We start from the raw sequence: 6000 nt of genomic DNA, 5'->3' as shown, positions 1-6000 counted from the left end.
TTGGTTTAAACTGTCATAAAAGATTATATTTTTTTTAAGTGTTTGGCGTTAACGAAGAGTCAACTGTTAACCCCCCGGGCCGCATGACGGGCCTTGTTGTATTTGAATAGTTGCCGCCGCCTGCCTGCCTGCCTGCCTGAAGCCATCTTTATTCTTCTCCACTCCCAGCAGATAAAGCCAAACCAGACTCGACCATCACCTTGGTCTTTTCGTCCTTCCCTGTCAAACATTGACTCCACCAGAGTGAGAGAGAGAGAAAGGTCCTACCTGAGCTAAATATTCCAACTCTGGCCATTCCCAAGAAAGAAACCCCCCTTTCACTCTCACTACCTCCTGTCAAAATAAACATATTGCCAGCTCATTTAGCATGTGTGTGTGTGTGTGTGCGCGCGCGCGTGAGTATTTATAACACGCGGCGTGGTATCTGACATAAGCGGCGGCGTTGGGCCTTCCTGGCAGATAGAGGGGCCGCCGGTCGGCCGGCCCACAGCCCGGTGGGGGGAACTTTCCTGGCTCGGGGAAGCCTCGGGACAATCCCACCTTTCATGGGGGCCGGAGAGAACACTGCCGCCACAGGCCCGGGGAATGTCTCTCTCGCTCGCTCTCTCTCTCTACCTCTCTACCACTGCCCAAAACCCGCCCTGCTCCCCCAACTCAAATCAGGATGTCCTCGTTCCACTACTCCACCGTTCTGTCGGCAATACTAAATACAGTACAGTGGACCCCTGCTATTTGTGGGGGATAGGGACTGGGCAGGCCCAAGAATAGCGAAGATCCACATATAGGGACTTTATAGTCTATGCAAATGGCACTCAGCATCTTTTTTTATTTTGGTACAAAATTAAGAACAGAACTTTGTGAAACAAAGCCATCTTATGATCTTATGCTGCAAGAAATTCCTCTGCATCATGGGATGCTTTTGACATCAAAGGAGAGAAATTTGTGTGTGGCCCCCATCATCCTTTGACCATCAACCCTATTTAGAACCTAGGTCTATGAGGTTTGAAGGCAGTAGCAAAAGGTGTTCTGTATGGGGTTCGAAGGCAGTTGTCATCCAAACAGCTTTTCTGGGAGGCTATTCTGATATCCTGGAAATAAATTTAAGCAGAAGCTGTCCCACCTGAAGAGGTCATAAGCTAATTTTGGGGTGGTCAGCAGTCTTGTGACCCATTAGAAAATATTCGCTCCAGTATTATGTTGATCTCCAAAATGAGAACCAAAACAAGAGAAATGTGCAGTGAAATGACATTTATATATAAAAAAAAAAAAAAAGGGATTTCTTAAAGCAGAAAATGGAGTAAAACATTTTTGCTTATTAATTTTATTCACCTCAATAACGAGAAATGTTGTTACTATTTTAGTTAGTAGTAATTTTAGCATATCTTTTTTGACACACTTTTCATGCCACCCTTTGAAAAAAGAAAGAAAGAAAATAGTGATGTGGGCCGTGCCAAATGTTACTGTAAGTTTATGTTGTGGGCCGCTAATAATTGTAATGCCGCAAATGGGCCCCTGGGCCATAGTTTGGACAAACCTGGTTTAGAGTGTTCTTTAAAAATCCCTTTACTGGGTCATATAAATGATGTTTATTATGTGTAAAGTTCAACCGTGACTGGTTGATCAGAGTTTGATGGCCTTGGCGGAGGTCATCCCTCCGCTCAGGTTCTTCTACCACTTTGTGTAGGAGCCATCAGTCTCCCTGTAAGAACGCGTACATATGAATATTCCTCTTGTATGTCATGTTCTGCCGTAGCTTCAAAACATTCCTTCATCCGCAACTTCCCCCCACCATAATCTCCCCTCGTGCCCCCACCTTGAGCTCCACAAAGCTACCTTTTAGCGCGTTTAAAATTAGAATGTGCTGCAGTAGTAGTGAGAGAGGGAGGTAAGGAGGCTCTCTTTTTCGCTCTCCATTTGGGAACGTTTTTTGGAAGAAGCCGCTGTTGCTGCTGCAAGGCCGCCGGGCTCTTCCCGTAAGGACGCTGAGTGGCGTTATTCAAAGAGCTGCGGTAAGAAAAAGATCCAAATAAAGATGGCATCAATGTGGATGGAGGAAGGGAAGTGGTGGAAATAGGAGGAGGTTGAGTAAGGATCCAAGCCACCTGGGACCCGGAAAATGTCCAGGAACAAATTACGGGAAAAAACACTATGTGAGCTATATCTATCACTCAAAGTAGAGAGGAGTGTTATGGACATAGCTACGACCCTCTAGTGGAAAGACATTGAACAACAAGATGTTTGGAATTTATAAGCATTTTAGTGTACAAATACAGTGTCTTAGTGGTGATACTTTGGGGGGGGGGCATACAACTTTATTGTGAAGAACTAATGTTTAAATGGAAAAATTGCGTGGTTTTGAAGATAAACATTTTCACTGTCAAAGATAGACTTTTGTGAGCAAAAGAAAATAGCTATCAATAATTTTGTACTTTACAAAAATATAAAGTCACCACATAATTCAGTAGTATGTGAAGAATACAACATTTTGTATCTTTTGTTGTTGTTGTTGCTTCAATTCAATGGACATTGCTCCATTTCTACCCATTACTCTTTTTTTGTGATAAGTGGTAGTATTATTATTTTTTACCAAATTACAGTTTTTGGTGGTCAACGAAGACATTTTACTGCCCAGATATTCCAATTTTCTGGCCAGACTCCTTTTTTTAAATTTATTATTATCCAGTGTTTGTCCTGATGTGCTAATAACTGAAATGTTGTCCAATTACAGTTACAACATGCAAATTGTCAGGAGCTAAGAAGGAAGCTGTAGCACATTCGTCTGACTTCTTTTTCCAATTATTTTAGAATTCAAAATTTGACATCATGAAAACCAGGCCCAACGCCCACAAAAAGAATGTGTCCTCCTGGCAAATGTGAACATCTGCCCACAAAAAGGAATTCCCAGAATTTTACAACGTTAGTCAGGGGAGGTTACATAGCCTACGAAAGGAGGGCGTGATATTGAAATTGATAATATATGCGACTGGTAGCTTATAATTTTGGATGGTGGTTCCATTCTGAGGGCCTGAGGCACGCCGCCCTGCATCCTGTTGTCACGTCAGCCGTTCTTGATCCCTTCAAGGAACTTGTCTGGATTTTCACCCTTGACAATGTGTACTGACACATGACTCACTCACTCGGAGCCTCAAACCTGTGTATGTGTGTGTGCATTAGGGGGATTGTACGACTTCAGATTTTTTGGTTGACACTACAGTAATGCGATGAAAGTTGAGCCGACGTCGCTCGTCGCTGATGACATCATTGATATTTCTTCAGTGTAGTACTTTGAGTGAGCCAGTGCGAACTAGAGTGGACCAGTTGATACTATTTGAAAGTAGTTACTTTCAAATATTCCACTTACTTATACTTTCTTGCCAGACTCCTTTTTTTTTTTTTATTATTATCCAGTGTTTGACTGGTAGCTTATAATTTTGGATGGTGGTTCCATTCTGAGGGCCTGAGGCACGCCGCCCTGTATCCTGTTGTCACGTCAGCCGTTCTTGATCCCTTCCAATGTGTACTCACACATGACTCACTCACTCGGAGCCTCAAACCTGTGTATGTGTGTGTGCATTAGGGGGATTGTACGACTTCAGATTTTTTGGTTGACACTACAGTAATGCGATGAAAGTTGAGCCGACGTCGCTCGTCGCTGATGACATCATTGATATTTCTTCAGTGTAGTACTTTGAGTGAGCCAGTGCGAACTAGAGTGGACCAGTTGATACTATTTGAAAGTAGTTACTTTCAAAGAATTAAACGTAAAAAATAACAAATATATATTGATTGACTAGTTGGTAATGGAGGTACAATGTTCACTGGAAATTTTTTGGGCTATGGATTTTTTTTTCATGATAACGTGCCACCGAGAACTAAAGTGGGCTAACTCCGTATTTTAAATCATTTTGCAGTAGTGATTGAAAGTTGAAAGCAAAAAAATGTGGGCCCGTTTATATCTTGGTGATTTATATGGCAATGATTACATCTTCTGGATATTTGTTTTTGTAGAAATTGTGTTTTTCTTCCGATTTTGGCACTTTTTTTTTTAAATATAATGATTTTGATCAGATATAATGACACTTACCCACAACTGAGGTTCTGCCATCAACCTTAGTTTCATGGATTTGATCTCAGTCAGTATCATCTGGGGGGGGGGGGGGAGAAAGTACAAGTACAGTTTATACAAAAAGTTGCTTTATTAAGTCAAACGAAGTAAATACAACCTATGATTGCAACAGTGCTACAAACGGGTAAACTGGCACTCCAGTATAGTGGATATGGATGGGAATGATTCGCAACACACTCAATGTGTCTTTAATGGCTGCGCGCGGCTGTAAGCCGGAGTATCTATGGTCAGGTATCTACGGTAGGAGGGTATCTATGGGCTCTTTCAGCGCACGCCGTGCCGCCAAGCGTATCGCTGTCATGCCGCCGCTGCACCACGTCTGCCAACTTCTCCCAAATGAAGAATTCTGTTCTGCTTTCAAAGACGTCTCCCTCTCGTTTTGTAAGACGCACTCTGACACACAAGTGGTAAAAATGGGCAGTTTGACGGTTTGTCAGGCGAGTGTCCTCCCATACTGACTTGACAATATGAAAAAAAAGTCTCAAGAAGTCCTGCTTGAAAATACATAGAAGGTCATTTTGGTTTAATTTTAGGCTTTTTCTTGATCAGCCCGGAAGGATTCTTTCAATAGTCTGCTCCCAAAGCTCCCTTCCTTAGCAACTTTGTAACACTTAGTAGACATGTCTATCATGAGAAGATACACAAAAAAGTCTCAAGAAGCCATGCCTAAAAAGACACAGAAATTCTGCCATTTTGGTTTGAAGTGGGCCAGTGGAGTCGATGATTTCATGGTAAAGATTCCCAAAAAAATCAGCCCGCAAAGCCAGTTTAACTTAGCAACATGGAATTTGTTAGTAGTCTTACTAACTAACTCTTACTAGTAGATCCACAGAAAAGTCTCATGAACCCATACTCGAAAAGACACAGGAAGTCCGCCATTTTGGTTGGAAGTGGACATTTCATGCTCCTTTAGACTAGCCCCTGATAATTTAACGATAAGGATTCTTACAAAATCCAGCCCCCAAAGCCAGTTTGATTTAGCAGCATGAAATTTGGAGGACATTTCTCTCATGAGTAAACCAAAACAAAAGTCTCACAAACAGAATGGAAGTCTGCCATATTTGGCATGATGGGCATCACACTCAATTTCGTCATTTATCATTCTTACGTGACAAAACTGAACATCCCCTCTGTCGTAAAATTCTCCAATTCTCACTTTTCTAAAAAAACATATGGACAAAGTTGGAAAAAGTGTCAGTTCTGCTCAAAGGATTAAGTTTGTGCATGTTTTCTTGAGAAGGGGAGTAAAAGAAGGAGCGTATAGCAGCCATTTCATATTACACGTGCATGACCGTTAAGAATGTTCAAATGTTCAAATGCGGAGCTATCCCATCATCCTAAAAGCAAACACGGGTAGTTCCCGTTGAGTACTTGGAAAGAAAACAAGACAAAGTGAAGGAGGGAACAGAGCCGCTGGTTGTGAGCAAACATGACTGGTTTAACTGGTTACTGCAGGGAAGATTTTGTGGAAGCCATAGGAAAGTTACTGCCAGGGACAGGATGGACTTATCAACATCCATGTGCTACAAGCTACTATTGAATAATAATGATAGACAATTATGCTACATTATTTATTTATTTATTTTAGACATTATTGTAATTGTACTACATTAGAGGTACATAAATATTAACTCATTCACTCCCAGCCATTTTCACTGAAGCAACCCCCTTCACTCCCGGCTGTTTTACTGGATTTTGACAGATTTTGCAAGGCCTACAGAATATTCGGTTCTATTGCTATAAAAACATGGAACCTACCAAAATAAAGATTTGAGTCTCTTCTTTCATTGGGAAAACAAAGTATATTTGTATCTGTTTCCGTTTTGCAGCAATTAGCATTAGAATATAGCCAAGTTTCATCATTATTTACAAAC

At 41.5% G+C, this 6000-nt stretch overlaps 1 long non-coding RNA gene across 2 annotated transcripts in view; it reads right to left on the bottom strand.

Annotated features, from left to right (window-relative positions):
- Positions 1 to 420: 420 nt before the first annotated feature.
- The window catches only part of LOC147171493 (uncharacterized), a 20835-nt gene continuing 15255 nt past the window's right edge, over positions 421 to 6000 (bottom strand). The window contains exons 3-4 of one of the 2 annotated variants that reach the window (XR_015095508.1): positions 4085 to 4144; positions 421 to 1699 (exon numbers count right to left, since the gene is read on the bottom strand). This is a non-coding gene — a long non-coding RNA (uncharacterized LOC147171493). Of the gene's footprint in view, positions 1700 to 1749; positions 2005 to 4084; positions 4145 to 6000 lie in introns of those variants that run through there. The other variant, XR_015095507.1, reaches the window with a different exon arrangement.

This window comes from Leptonotus elevatus, chromosome 7, assembly GCF_054856555.1.
Source record: "Leptonotus elevatus isolate MCC_2025b chromosome 7, RoL_Lele_1.0, whole genome shotgun sequence".
Taxonomy (NCBI): domain Eukaryota; kingdom Metazoa; phylum Chordata; class Actinopteri; order Syngnathiformes; family Syngnathidae; genus Leptonotus; species Leptonotus elevatus.
The sequence above is the reverse complement of the archived record's forward strand: the minus strand, read 5'-3'. Positions and strand labels throughout refer to the sequence as shown.